The following is a 16,239-nucleotide window of genomic DNA, read 5'->3' on the forward strand; positions in this document are numbered from 1 at the left end:
ATATTTATTAGATATTATATTGCATTATATTGATTAGAGTTTTTCAACAGATTTGTTAAATCACTTCATAGAATCATAGATTAAAAGCTGGCACGATGTTAAAATATTTCTACATCTGAAAGGTTTTATGGGTGTTATTGTAATCAAAAACTTTCTAATCAACATTTTCTTTATGGAATGATTTTATCATGAGAGAGAGAGAAAGAGAGAAATGCTTCACTGATAGATGATCTGTGACAAGACATTTCAGCTAATATTTTCAGGGTAATGCCAGCTATATAAATGTGAAAAACAAATTGGTTACAAAGCCAATTAACATTTGGTACTTAGGCTGGGTGGGTTTTACTTACTTAACTAAAATGTCCTCAGTGTTAAGGCTGAGCCAGTCCTAACTTGGAAAACTCTTCAGTCCAGCACAGCCAAAAGGATTCTTGGATTTCTTGAAGAAAAAAAAAAATAAGTTAGACGCTGAACTGCTTTTGGTTATTGGGCAATTGTTTTCCTGCTTCCCTTATATTAAGTACTGTTAACTTTTAACTCTGGCTTTCTTCTTTCCTATGTAAATAAACCATGTTGAGGGTTATTGGGTTTGAAGATAATGGTAGAAGTGACCCTGCTCCAAAACAATAGCACTACCACTGGTTCTTCCCTTGTAGAAGAAAAAAGACGAAAATATTACTGTGAGCCAAAAAGGCTTCACTCTCTCTCCCTTTTGAAATGAATAAAATGAGCGACTGTTTTGTGCCAGAAAGTGTGCTTTGTACAAGGTACATTCCTGCCCTCCAGGGCTTACACTCTGTTCAGAGGAAACCCTGCACAAACCACATAAATGTACCCATACCCTACAAGGAAAATACACTAAAAACCGGAGGCATTAGGAAAGGCCTCATGGAGGCAATGGCACAAACCTGGGACATAGGGATCCCAAGAGTGATGGTTCAGGCATGGGGAATGCACAATAGCTCTGTAAAGAGAGTAATAACCAGTGGACCAGTTTGGCTGGAAAGTAGAATCTCAGTGGGAGAGTATGGTGAAATCAGTTTGGAGCCAGATTGTTGTGGGCTCTAAATATCAAAGTGTTGTGGGATGAAATTTGTGCATTATTTCCCAATATACGTTGATTAGTATTAGTAATTATAGATTGATTTCTACAGAAAAATAGTTGTTAGGTGCCCTCCACTAGGAGATATCAATCTCTCCCTGTGAAGAGTAGAAAAAATCCCCTCCCCAATCAGCTTTATACATATATATTCACATAGGCCCTTAATATACTCTTTTTCAAATATGGCTAGGAGACTGTCCCCCCTAACTTCTATTCCCATGGTAAGAAGTTTAGGGGTGAACTAATTCCTTTTGAGAGAAACCTCAAAATTGACAAGTTATAATCTTGACTCAGCCTGAATACTATAACCCAGTGTTGCAATGCTATAGCCCCAGAAATGTTTCAAAGAGTGTTTTCAGCTTGACTTGTTGCAATCTGATAAATCCTTGGGTAGGGCTAAAACTCTTGACTCAATTAAAAACTGCAAACCTAAGGAATATGTCCATACACTAAGAAATGTCAGAAGCACTGGGAAAGAATTGAGGAGGATAGAAGAAGGAGGGTAGAATAAGATACAGATGATGGGAAAGTAGAGATAGCTTTGTGTTGGATTCGTATAAAATCTGAGCAAACCTAGGCATTGATGCCCACTGTTTCTGGGACTTCACACTGTGGAGTGTGTGTCTGTGTCTGTGTCTATCTGTCTATCTCCTCCTCCCCCCACCCCCACCCCACTACACTCCCACAGTGAGCTTGCTACCTATGCCCAAGTAGCCTCTCCCCTCTTCTGAGGATGCTAAGGCCCAGACTGTGTTCTTCATTCTATGCACCCATCCCCAGGCCTCTGAATAAAGCCACATGAACTCTGCAATCATCAAGTCTCAAAATTTCACTCCACTCAAAAGCAATTCTTATTTTATCATTGGGGCAGCAATGCCCTAAAGCCTCTTGAGGAAGGGAATGGCATGGTTGCTTGTAATGCTGTAGGAATATCCATTTAGTCCTTAGGTGTGTATTGGAGGAGAATCAGGAAACTAGAGCCCTTGCTGGTGTGAGGAGGAGAAGAGGAAGAGGGCAGATAAGGGAAGATCTAGATCAGTGGTTCCCAAACTTTTTTGGCCTACCGCCCCCTTTCCAGAAAAAATATTACTTAGCCCCCTGGAAATTAATTTTTTAAAAATTAATATTAATAGCAATTTTTAAATTTTAAATTTTAAATTAAAATTAATAGCAAAATTTAAAAAATTTTAATAGCAATGAATAGGAAAGATAAATGCATCAGTGGCCATCACCGCTCCCCTGGATCGCTGCAGCACCAGGAGGCGGTGGTGCCCACTTTGGGAATCACTGAACTAGATGGAGACTTTTTAGACAGGGAAGATGGCAGGGAGGGGCTTTGAAGGATGAAGGTAAGGTTGTGGTGCCTTGGAGAAGAGCAGGGAAACTGGGAAAGGGTAGGTTTTGCAGAGAAAGATGATGGGGCCATTTTTAACTTGTTGAATTTGTTGCTTATGTGACATTCAGCTAGAGAACAGAGATGTTTAGCAGTCACCGTCCAGAGCTCAGGAAAGAAGATAACTAGGTTAGGGAATCACTGGTCTAGAAAGGATAATGAAACTGTCCAGGCAGATTAGATCACTTGGAGAGCCCAGGACAAAGCCTGGAGGTCCCTGAAAAGTAGGTATAGGCATGGAGCTGGCAGCATGGGATGCAGAGGTGGCTCATGTCTAGCCTCATGTGGTCAATCTGCACTCATAGAGGAAGACCTGGAGAAAGAAAAAATGCCATGCTGTGTCCTCCCAGGGTTAGAGCCTGGGGAGGCTGGGAGGACTGTCACACAGCCAGTGACTAACAGGAGGTTATTGCCACAGGGAAGCTGGTTCCAAGGAGCACGAGGACCTGCGCTGGAGGGGGGCCGGCCACCAGCTTTGCTACAGCTCGCTGCTTTTCTTTATCTGGAAGAGAATTGTTTCACAAGCGCTTATGAAGGACCTGTTGTGTCTGTTAGAGCAGGCTCTGGGAAGGCCAAAAAAGTGATAAAATCATGGCGGTACCAAGGTCGGGGGTTGGTGGGGGATTGTCACACAGGACGCATGTTTGAATTGCATGGTTGGAGTTGATGCTTTTGGCATAGGGAAGAAATGTTGGAGTCCAAAACAGAAGCGAGTTCGGATGGACCCATTCTAGACATCGAAGCTGCCTCGCCTAGTAACCGTTTCTCTCCCATCACCTCTCGGCAGTTTAGCACCCCAACGCTCCATGAGGTGGCAGCCCCTCGGAGTCCGTCAGGCCACTGCATGCTTTAGGTTTCTGAAGGAGCCTGGCCTTGGTCTGCTGTGACCTGGATGCTTTTCTGACATGATTAACATCCCAAGGGTTGTCAGACCCCTTTTGGGAGTCATTGGAAATAAAGGCTAAATAGCTTTGGGGATTGAATAACCATAGACAAGCAGCTAGGTTGTGTAGTGAAGACAGCACTGGGCCTGGAGTCAGAAGACCTGAGTTCAAATCCAGCCCTAGACACTTGCTGTTCTGTGACCCTGGGCAGGCAAGGCATTTAAGATCTGTACAGCATCTACCTTCCAGGGTTGTGAAGATCCAATGAGGTGATAATTGCATCAAACTGATGGGCACCATGTGAACATAGCCAACAAAGCCTGTTGTAATGGACAGATTAAGTCCAACACCCTAATCTTATAAATGAAGCTTAGAAAGACTGAGTGTTTAGTGGCAGATCTGGACCTAGAAACTAGGACTATTGACCCCAAGTCCCTCTTGACCATACAATGCTCCCTTGATCTTGGCTTTATATTGTCACTTTCAGCTAAGCAGTCTCTTTTTTAATTCAACTTTAGTGTAACTTAGGTGTACTGGATATGAAAAAGGCATTTATCTCTCCTGATTAATTCTCCAATTTATTGTCAGCTCAGTAAAGTAAATTACCTCATCACAGTCAGGATTTCAGCAGGTTTCCTTCCATGAGGTAGTTGGTTGACAGTCTTCTGACTTTATTCCAACTCAAGAATAGGAATTAAATATTATTATTGCCACAACACCTTGGGAATTTCCTCAGTGAATCACAGTAAAAATCCTAGGTCTTTCACTTTTAGAAGTTAGACTCATAATTCAGACTACTGAGTTCTAAGTTGTGATAACAAAGGCTCCATCTTCACCTAGGAATGGACACTTTCTCCATCCAAAACAAAAACTACAGATAAGGTCTTAGGAGCATTGGAGAACTCATAGGAGGATCTCATTGGAAAAAGTCCAAAAATGTGGCATGTATGAATCTTGAGAAGCAACTACAGTCTCTTTGTGACATTACAAAACTTAAAAAAAAAATCAGGTGAGTAGTACTACAGTCTGTTTTTTAATAGCATATTTCACCATGACTTTTTCCAATAATCATTTTTCATGGATTATGTGGTAGACCTAATCAGTAAGTCATCACTTAATGCCACTGGACTGGTAGAGCCCCATGTATCTAATCCCTGTTAGTGAGCACCTTCATTTTGGTAAGTAATGGAAATAAGTTAGAACTAGAGACACAGTCACTCCCTGGGATCTAAGGAAGTCCTAGTTTCACTGCTATCTCCAAGCCAGAATTCTGACAAATTATCAGATATAATGCAGTTTCTTCTCTAGTCTCACAGCTCTCAACAGCCCCCAAGATCTTGGGGGGGAGATCTTGAGAACCAGAAGATTTTCTCATTTACCTTTGCTTGTTTGGGGCTTCTGCAGGTTTCAAGATTCTTGGCTGGTTTGAAATGAAAGCCCTCTCTGCTACAGTTGTTGTTTTTTGCTTTTCCAAGAACTGCTCCTCTTGGCCTGTATCTCTAACTCCTTCCCAGCCCTTCTGTGCCTAAAATTAGCCCAGATACTGCTTTAGTTTTTCACTTCAACTTAACTAGAAGAAACATACAAGTGTTGAAAAGAAAACCGAGAGAAAAGTTAGGAATGCCTTAAAAATTAAACTGGGCTAATATCCCCAGGTAATTCTTTCTTTCCAATAAAGAGCCATCTTTTCTGAGTCATTCCCCAGCCCCTTAAAGCACAGAGCTGGACCAAGCACTCAGGTTTGTAGCTTGAGAAAGATTTAGTTTACCAAATCTGCTATGTTTTTCAGACCTTCTGAAATCTATTTCTCAACTTTATGTGCATATTTCAGGCTCCTGAATTGCAAACGGCACTCATCTGACTAAAGATTTCTCCCATATGTTCCTGGCTGTCCTGCAAAGACTTTGCAGACACCTTCCTTGCCCCATCTGGAGGGGTCTTAATGACATCTATTCAATTTAATATCTTACCCTCCCTTTTTTTTATTTTTTAATGCTAGTTTTAAAAATTTTTATTTTTTAGAAAAGTTAACATGGTTACATGATTCATGTTCTTACTTTCCCCTTCACCCTCCAACTCTCCCCCCACCCTTAGCCGACACTGGTTTTAACATCTGTCATTGATCAAGACCTATTTCCATATTATTGATAGTTGCATTGGTGTGGTAGTTTCAAGTCTATATCCCCAATCATGTCCACCTCAACCCATGTGTTCAAGCAGTTGCTTTTCTTCTGTGTTTCCACTCCTGTAGTTCTTCCTCTGAATGTGTCACCCTCCTTGATTGTAGAAAGATCCTTTCCTTGGTCCTTTATCATTCTGAGTTTATAATCCTGTAGTTCTGTCCTTCTAAAAAAAACTCTTCTCAGGTTTCATGTCACCCTGCACAAGGACATTGTCCTCCTGGCAGAAGTCCTAATTCTAATTCCCCCTGAGCCCATGGGGGCAAAGGGGAGGGGGGGGGAATATTTTCCTAAAGCAAATTAACTAGCTCATTGAGATAATTTCTGAGCTTGGGATGAAGCCTAGTTTCTCCATCTATTGCCACCTTTCTGAGCAGGCCATGGACTGAGAGCAGAAGGTAGCTAACATTACCTTTGTCTTAAATCTCCTTTGCACATGTTTTGTTCCAAAGAAGGGCTCCACTAGGTTCCTTTTTCCAGGCCTTTCATTGGTGGACCAGAGAGATAAATGGCTGTGGGTCTGTTTTCCTGCTTATTTTTTGCTCAAAGGGGCCCAAAATGTTTTTCTGAGTTCTATTTAATGTTCATCAACAGAAGGGAAATGAGTTCTCACAGTCTTTAAAACAGCATTATGGGCAATAATTTGAACAAAATGTGTGCTCAGTAATTTTTTTTGAACCCTTGCCATCTGTCTTAAAAAGAAGAATAGTAAGGGGTAGGCAATGAGGGTTAAGTGACTTGCCCAGGGTCACATATCTAGGAAGTGTGTGAGGCCAGATTTGAACCCAAATCCTCTTTACTCAAGGCCTGGAACACGCTCCACTGAGCCATCGAGCTGCCCCGTGCCCATTTTTAACACATGTTTGTTGGTATGGAGAAATATATATCTCAGTACTTGGATAGTCCCATCAATGTGAATGTTCCTTCCACCAGTACAAATCACAGACCATCCTCCTCACCTTGTATGTTTTCCCATAGATTTACTTTTGAAAGTCAACCCAGAATGTAGGATGGTTTTCCTCTAAATCTTTTTAAAATTTAATTTTCAGTTCCAAAACTTCTCCCACCCACTGAGAAGGCAAGAAATAGAAAACTCATTACAAATGTGTTGTCATGCAAAACAAATTTTTTGCATTAGCCATGTCCAATAAATGCTTCAGTCTATATACTCGGCCCTCTCTGGAGGAGGCTAGTAGTGTGATTCATCATCTGGCCCTTTAAAGGGTCCTGATGGCAGTCAGAGTCCCCAGGTCTTTCATAGTTGTCTTTACAATATTACCTTTGCTGTGTAAATCATTCTTCTGGTTCTGCTCTTGTCAGCATCAATTCATAGAAACTTTTCAGAAACTCTTCATCATTTTTTACAGCACAGCAATATGACATTGCATTCATATGTCAAAACTTGTTCAGTCATTAGTCAATTGATAAGAAACCCCTCAGACTCCAGTTCTTTGCCACCACAAAGAGAGGTGTCGTAAATATTTTTTTCATTAATTGCCCCCACCCCCAACCTCAGGTATAGAATTCCTCTTTTTTTTTTTAATTTTTTTTTTTTTTATTTTGTGGGAAACTGAAGTACTCGGACTGTTGTCAATTCTCATTCACCACGACTGGACCACTTCCTTGTCATACATTTTTGAGCAGATATAGACACATAGGAACTTCTATGTCTATCATTTTATTTAAAGAATCATTCCTTGTAAATGAACTGTGATTGTTGCTAAAGACACTATACAAAGTACTTTTAAATCAGATAATGACTCTCTAAGGAAACCTCCACTTTTAAAAAAAATTAATTTAGAATATTTTTCCATGGTTACATGATTCATGTTCTTTCTCTCTGTCCCACCCCCTTCTCATAGCCAATGAACAATTCCACTGGGAAACCTCTACTCTTAATAATATTAGCGTTATAACTGTTCCTTTAGTTTAGATGGAATGTGATAGGAATGAGACTGTAATCATTGATTCAATAACTAAGCCTGCCAATTATCTTTGTCCTACTCCATTCCATAGCTATAGATGACATCCTTAATACTGGCTAGCCTCCTAAAGATCCTAGTTCTCCTTTTTGGATGAGGTAAGTGAATGCAAATAGATCACTGAAAATCCATTCATATACTACTAAAAAGATCATTCAAAATTCTTGCTAGTACTGACTAAATCAATAGCAATATTTCTGTTTCAGAGAGCAACTTACTATTTTACTAGTGACCCTGCCAATCCTTAGTTAGAAAGTGATGATTGTTCCCGATTTTCCAGAGAATTTGGCAGCACAATGTAGCACTCCGTCTTAATCTGTATTTCAGCTTAATCACTCGAAAGTGTTTTGAGTTTCTTAATACCCAGATCTTCTACTTATGGGATTGACTTTCAAAATGCTAAATCAAAGATTATTCTTAGGATTAGGATTAGTCTTAAATGTTGTCCAGTTGATAAAGAAGAGAGTTGTCTCCTCTTCTGGCATCTGTAAAATCTTGACACATGAGACTTTATTGGTAAAAATTTCACCATAACACAAGTTTCTAGATATTTACAAAGACGTTTCCTAGATAGACTCAAACCCACTTTTGCTGATTAAGAAAAAAAAACACCTTTACTTCGAACTTTACAACAGGAATATTGTGATAATGAATCTGATGGTATTGAATTAAATGAATCAAATCAAATCATCATAATCACTGTATTAGGATTCTCCACTAATTGTAACTGCTTTCTATATGTCCTTGAAAGAACCTAAAACCATACCAAATTTTTGTGGAAGAATTTTTTACTTAGGGGGAACTCTTTAAAAAGAGTCATTGGCTTTTATAAAAATAAAATTCAATTAGAGTTCTCATAAAGTATTATAATGTAAAAGAACATTGGATTGGATTTGAGTTTGGTGATTAGCTCTTTAATACCAAAGGTATGATCAGGGTCCAGTCACACCATTATTGTTTCTCATTTGAAAGCACCAAACCAGCTCCCAAGGGGAAACAGGAAAGAACCCTGTTACAGATTCATGGGACAAGGGGCTTGGGAGTTATCAGTCTACAATAAACAAGAATTTTTTTAGGGTCTAATATGTTCCAGGAAAATCTGTTGAGGCTACCCAGGCAAAAGTAAACCCTTCTGCTCTTAGAGCTCTCCTGCTCTACTGGAGAGACATCTCATGATATAGTCATGTTACAAAGTAGATAGACACAAGATGATTTGGGTGAAATCAGAAAGGGTGTCATGTATGTGTTATCATGACTTTGTGTTGCTCATCTGTGAAATGGGAATAGCAGTATTTTCACTCTTCTATATCTGGTGGTCTATAAATTTTACAGTGCTATAATTTATATTCATTAAGTTATTAGATGGCAGCTTGATGCTTGAAAAAAAGATAGGGTTTATTGAGAGTACCCTGGGTTCAAGTTTCAGTTCTTCTGCTTGTTATCTGATAATAGGACAAGTTATTTCACCTCTGGCCATCTGTAAAAGGAATCCTTACATTTGAGGGGGCTGGGTTTTAACCACTTCCAAGGTTCCTTCAAAGTCTGAATTTCTATTCAACAGAGAATGTAAGCTCCTTGAGGGCAGGAACTGCTAATTTTTGTCTTGATATCCCTAGAGCCAAGCAGAGTCCCTGATACTAGAGCATTTATTAAATCACTTGGTGAATTGAAATTAAATGGACTATTAAAATTCCTTTCTCTAAATCATTTGGTCTTATCAATGGAATAGATTTTTTTCACATTTGTTTAAAACTAGTGTATAGTGTTGCATACTTCAGAAAACCTGCTAGAAGTCTAAAAATAAAACCTAGCATATTCAGAATAAACTTTATAAAACAAAAACTCACCTGGAATGTTTACTATATTTTACTACTAATAAATCCAATTTTTATTTTCAGAATTTGTGTCCATTTGATTTGATTTACTCCCTCAGTTCTTTAAAGATATGATATAAGAAGGTTGTACAATGCATTTCAACTCAAAATTTTACCTTTTGAAATTTGGTAGGCTTTCTATCAGGCTGGCATTTGAAAGTATTTCTTAATTGTTTTGGTTTCAAATAATTATAGGCTTTAGTTTTCCTAGCAAAAGAATTTTCCCTGTAAGAAAGCAGCAGCTACACCTAATGGTTGTTGGCAGTATCACTGGAAAGAGGAATCAAGTTAAAATCAGTAATAATTGCCTTTGCCTGACCCCTTGTGGACACATGGAACCTTGTAGAACTTAGTCTTATGTGGGGATTTTTTGAAAAAATAATTTGGGAGATTTAGTCACATGTTAATTTGAAGTGTCTGTAAAGAATCTTTTTCTTAAGCATCTCTTCAAGAAAAGGTTCTAAATTACTTAGAGAAAATCAGGCCCAGTAAAATCTATTATTTGTTTTTTAGGCAGAAACATTTTCTCCAGACCTATCAGTTTCAGAAGTTTGTACTGAAAACCCAAGTAACTTATCAATCCATCAATAGTGAATCTATATTTAGTTGAGGAAGGAAAAGGAAGGCATAATAATATCATATATTTGGATTTTTAAAAACCAATTTATTGGGCCTTTACTTAAAGCTGACATTAGAAGGAAAAGGATCCTAGGGTTAGTAGTGAAGACTCATCTGGGCTTCAATCCTGAAGTAGCTGTGATGATCCTAGGCAAGTCACTTCACCCCCAAATTCTCCATTTAATCCCCAAGGCCCTTTAGTGCTCTGAATGTTGTGATCTAGTTCCCCCCTCTGGCAGAACTGGATGGGGTGGGGTGGGGGAAGGACATGCCCAAGGAAAACATGGCATGAGAGTTTTTAGAATAAAAAAAGGACACACCTGCATTTCTTGGTTAGTTTTTGCACCCCTTCTTCATACCCATTGTTCAATCACATCTAGAAGTCCTCCTCTGTAGTTCTTTCAGACCACGTCATCACCCAGTAATTTCTTCTTCCTCTGAACTCAAAGTCTGTATTGTTCATACCATTCTTTTGGCAGTTAATTTTAGATTAATTTGTTTTTTATCTTGTTTCCCAAGCTAGATTTTAAGCTTGGGTCTCAGGGAAAAAAAGCTTTATAAATCCTCAGTTCTTCCATAGCATCTAAAATAGTGCCTCAAACATTAGGAAGTGCTCAGTAAATATTTGCTAATTAAAAATAGGGGACCTGGGAGCAGCTAGGTGGCTCAGTGGATTGAGAACCAGCCTCAAGACAGGAGGTCCTGGGTTCAAATATGGTCTCAGACACTTCCTAGGGCAAGTCCACTTAATCCCTATTGCCTAGAAGGAATATATAATATTGATTCTAAGGCAGAAAGTAGAGGACATACCATCCCCACCCATGGGGAGGCATATGCCCATATGGCAGGAAAAGCCCTGGACATCATGTCAGAAGACCTGGACTCGGAAAGGCCTGAACACTGGGGCCTGATGAATGTGTGACTGTAAACACTACTTTTCTGAGCCTGTTTCCTCATCCGCAGAGGATAGCCATTTTTACTTCCTACCTTGTGTTGTGAAGAAATTGATTTACAAAGTATAAAATGCTAATGTAAATATGAACTATTAGCCATTATATTGTCATGTTCAGTATCCTGGGGTTTTCTTTCAACTTTTTATTTAGCACAATGCCTTATGCCTGGAAGGCACTTAATAAATATTGGTTGAATTGAATTATAGAATTTACTCAATTGAACCAAATTTGGTCAGCAATCCTCATCTTTGTGCCCATAATGTTCTTACCACACCTTTCACATTTGCTCCCACGCCTATGGAAATCCGCTTTTTCCCTCCCTGGAGAGCCCTGCAAGTGTTCTTCAGCCTTTTCGTGGAGCCACCACGATCCTTTGAAGTGACTCTAGCACACCGAATTCTTTCACCTCCTCTTTGTTTGCTCCACTCTTGGGCTACCAAGCATTTTAGGACAAAAGTTACAAAAAGGTAAGTCTGCTACAAAACCATGCTATTTCATACGTATCAGTAGAGTCTTCATGGCCACTCAAAATTCTTTTTATTCATCCCCTTCTTGAGATGTTTTCATGTTCTCCTTAAAGGCTATGCCAAACCTTCTGCCACATTCTTCAAGTGCCAACCTTCAGCATTGCCTCCCTTTCAGAGACCTGACCTCCAATTTTATGAAATTCTGGTTCAAACTCCACTAACACTGCATCTCAAAGCCTCTATCTCAAAAATTCTTTGGATTCTCACAGATTCTTTATTACTCTTATCTTACATGCCCACCAGTTCTGGGCTAACTCCTTTACCTGAGTTCTTGATCTCTTCCTCACCCACCTCTTCTAGGACTTTCCTTGATCATCATTATTCTTTTCTGCTATCTTCCATCTCTGAAGTGGCTTATTCCTTTCCTGCAAACATGTTCCATTATGTCTGGCTTTGAAAACATTTTCCTCTAAAACCTGCATTCCCCTTTCAGATTTCCTTTCTCTTTTTCCAGTATCACATTTTCACCCAAGAATAGCTTCTACTTGATGTCTCCATTTTCTTCTCATCATTTCTCTTCCCTTTGCAACCTGTTATAGAAATGATTCTGTTTACAGTCACCTTCCAATAGCTAAATCCAGTGTCTTTTCCCAAGTTGTCATCCTTCACACTATTGAGAAGCCATGTGTCAGAACCAGGACCAGAAGACCTAGTTTCTACTTCTGACTTATTACTAATTAGCCATTTAGCCTTGGAAAAATTACTGAGTTTTACTCATCAGTTGACAAAGTGTGTTGTGGGTAATAATGCCTCTCCTATCTATCCCTGTACATTGATTAAGCACCTAATGTGTGCTTCCATCTCTTGGTTCTGGGCATTGTCTCTGACCAACATGTCTGGAATCTCTCCCCTGTCAGCTCTGCCTACTGACTTTTCTAGATTCCTTTAAGCCTCAACTAAAATCCTATCTTCTACATTAAGCCCTTCCCAACTCTTCTTAATTCTGTTTTCCCTCTATTATTTGCTCTTCTGGATATAACTTGCTTTGTATATAATTGTTTGCTTGTTGTCTCTTCCCATTAGACTGGAAGCTCCTTGAGTATTAGGACTGCCTTTTTTTGCCTCTTTTTCTATGCCCAGTGTTTAACCCCATGCCCAGCACACAATGGGCATCTAATAAATGTTTATGGATCAATTGATTGCCTGGTACTATGCTAATTGTCAGGAATAAAAATAAAGGTAAAAACAGTCCTGTCCTTCAGTCTAATGGAGAGACAACATGAAAACGATTGTGTTCAAATCACATATATAGAATAAATTGGAGATAATGGAGAAAGGGAAGGCATTAACATTAAAGGGGATAAGGAAAAGCTTCATACACTTTAAAGCAAGATTAAGAAATATTGTTACTGGTCACACCATTCTTCTTCCCTCAGCTCTAGCAGCTCTGTTTTCATTCTCTTCCTCTTTAGGTTACTTGTCTTTTGTCTTTTCATCTGGTTATATTTATTTCCATTTCCCACACCTTAAATGTGAGCATACCTCAACTCTTAATCCCTGGCTCTATGTTCTTCTCTATCCAGTCTTTCTCTCCAACATCTCATCTACTGTTATGTCTTTAATCCTCTCCTCTATATAGATGACTTCCAAATCTACATCTTTGACCCTAACCCCTTGACTAAGATTCAATCTCACATTTCTGACTATTCCTTAATCATTATCTGAATGTAATGCTACCCCCTCAAACTCGGTGTACCCAATACTTCCCCCCTCAAAACTTTCCTTCCTGACATACTTGCTTTTGTCAGTAAAGACATTTTCTCAGTACTTGAGCATGTCCATGGCTCCTCTTTTACTTTCCACCCTCATCAGACAAATCATAAATTCTTGTCAGTTCTTCCTAATGTTTTTCAAAACCACTGCTGTCATTAAATTCACATTGGTTTCCATGTAGATTGCTGTGAAGTAATTTAGATGGTTGTCAATGTATAACGGACAAGTTTTGAATTTAGGATGGAATCATTTATAGAAACATTTATAGAAGGACTCTATCAGAAGAGGAGAAGAATTCAAGGAGAGAGAAGGCAGTTAGTAAAAATAAGGTAAGGAAAAGTTTGCAAAAAAAGAAAAATGGTAAGACATGGTAAGAATTTAGTATGAAATGGAAAAGAGGTTGAGAAATGACCAAGTTATTAAGGGATGGTAAAAAGTGAATATATTTATAAAGGGAGTAAAAGGGATTTGATTTTTTTCCCCCTTAGAATCTTACCTTCCATCTTAGAATCAATACTATGTCTTGGTTCTAAGACAGAAGAGCAGTAAAGGCTCCAATGGGGATCATACAGCTAGAGAGCATCTGAGGTCAAATTTGAACCCAGGACCTCCCATTTCTGGGCCTGGCTCTCCATCTACTGAGCCAACCAGTTGTCCCCAAGGGATTTGATTTCTAAAGGTTGTAGAGATTCTTTTTTTTTTTTTTTTTTTTTTTTGGGGGGGGGTATAAGTTGAATGAAGGGACTGCTATGGTTCCTCCATATTTAAAGTTTTTTAAATTGTGTTCCTGACCCTTACCATCTCAATCCTAGACCCCTGAAATAAAGCTTGCAATGGATTTTCTTACTTCCAATCTTTTTCTTCTTGATCTTTCCTTTCTTCCTCAGGACTCTCCAAGTGCCTAAAGCAGAAAGTTCAAACTCAAACACTTCCATTATCCAGCCCCAATGTCCTTTCTGAAATGATGGACTTCAATAAAATTCTATGTTTACTCTTCCCGTGGGACGACCATCCACTCTAGGAACACCATTTTCCTTTCCTGGAAAGGTAAAATTAAGGGTCACCCTCTCCCGGCCCCAGCCCTTACCTGGCTGCCGAGATGCTGAATTCTCCTCCCTCGCTTTGTAATACATTCAGCGGCTCCTCCAGAGCACGAGCCATTTTCCATGCTTCTTCGGATGCCCACTTTCTAGCCGGGTCCCTTTCCCAAAGCAGACGTCCAGGCCCTTTGAATGGGCGATAACTCGAGGAAGGCGGAGATACTGAAAGCTGTTCGCGATTCTGGGGAGCGAGTTCATGGCATTCATTCCGGCCCCTCCACCAGGAGCCCCGAATGGCGCGCGTGGCCTCGTTTCCACACAGCCAGGCATCGACGTGCTTGGGGTTGGCCAGTGCGGTAGCAAGAGCCCTCCCGGCTCTGACAACTCCGGAGACCACGTGAGACGCGGAGGCTTGTGAAAAAGCCCAACCTGGCCAGATTCAGAGTCGAGTCAAAAAGCATTTACTAAGCACTGCGCCACCCCCACCCCCACCCCCAGCCTGGCTCCCAGGCTCGTCCCTCCTTCACCGCTCACCTAACTCTCCCCTGGGGCTCCAGGAAGCTAGAGCAGACGCAGCCTCGGCACCCCAGGCCTAAGGAGCAAAGGGCGAGGATAACGCACCGGCTTCAAGTCTGTCAAGACCACCCCATTGGGCCATTGGTTCTCACTGAAAGGATGACCCCCCACAAGCATGTGCCAAGCATACCGCTAAAGCCCTTTACAAACCTGAGGGGTAGGTGCCGTTGTGGTAGCCATATTACACTCGAAGAAACTGAGGCAGGCAGAGATGGCCCAGGGTCATACGGCTAGTGAACGTATCCGAGTCTGGATTTGAACTCGGGTCTTCTTGACAAGAAGAGAATCCAGTGGGGTTCGTAGAGAGCCTGGTGTTCTAGCTCACTGCACTCCATAACTGCCGCAGAGTAAGGCGCTCAGCGCAGGGAAGACTGGGAAGGGGGGAGGCTTGGAGCAGAGTTCGGGAAGGACGCTGGAGAGCCAGGCAGCGAAGACAAGGACAGAGTGCACCCATGGGAGGCTGCCGGGGAAAATACATGGAGTTTCCCAAACTCGGCTGTACTGGAGACCGCCACATACCTCATAATCTGCTGTGGAATTCATCTTGCCTGCGCCCCGCGGTGTGCAGAGGCAGAGGTGAAACACTGCGCCAGGGTGGAGGTGTGGGGCAGAGCAAAGCGCAGAAAAGGGGCGCTAATCTTGTTTCTAGTTTCTAGTTTTAAGAAGCCCTTTGTCCATCAAACTTAGATACCAGTAGAAATTTGCAGCAGATCATTTGCCACCTTTAGACAGGTAGGCAAGAAACACACCTCAAGAGTCATAATTGGATTTCCTGTCCTATAACATATGTAAAATTTGCATTCTTCGTTTTCAAATTCTTAACATTTTTCTCAAATTTAAAAGGGCATCTTGGCTGGTTCTCTCCCTCTTTCTCTTTCTCTCTTTCTCCCTCCTCTCCTCTGTCTCCCTCTGTATCTCTATCTCTCCCTGTGTGTGTCTCTCTGTCTCTCCCTCCTCTCTCTTTGTCTCTGTTCTCTGTGTCTGTCTCTCTCTTTCTCACACGCAGGTGTCAATATGTAATTTTCGGGGGTGGGGGAAGAGGGAGGAATCAGTAAGGCAGAGAGTTTAATTTGTGCGGGGAGACTCCTAATGAGGAAATAACCTCCAACAATCCTAGATCATCTCTTCCAAACCTTCTCTTCAAGCTTCTCGTGGTTCCCCCTCCCCCATCTTCTCTAGTCTGATGACTTAACTTCATCCTTAACTTTGTCAAGGCCATTCATTTGATGTCTCTCAACTCTCTGGCCCCATGATGTCATCCTACACTGTTTTTTCCTTCCAGTCTCTGACAATGAAGTGGCTCTTCTTGTCAAGGCTAATTAAATCTTTCCCTTGTACCCTGCCATAGCATCTCTTCCCAGCTTTTCCAGCAGTTTTTTTCAAACCAGAATTTTCTC

The sequence above is a fragment of the Gracilinanus agilis genome, chromosome 5, assembly GCF_016433145.1.
Source record: "Gracilinanus agilis isolate LMUSP501 chromosome 5, AgileGrace, whole genome shotgun sequence".
In the NCBI taxonomy this organism is placed as follows: domain Eukaryota; kingdom Metazoa; phylum Chordata; class Mammalia; order Didelphimorphia; family Didelphidae; genus Gracilinanus; species Gracilinanus agilis.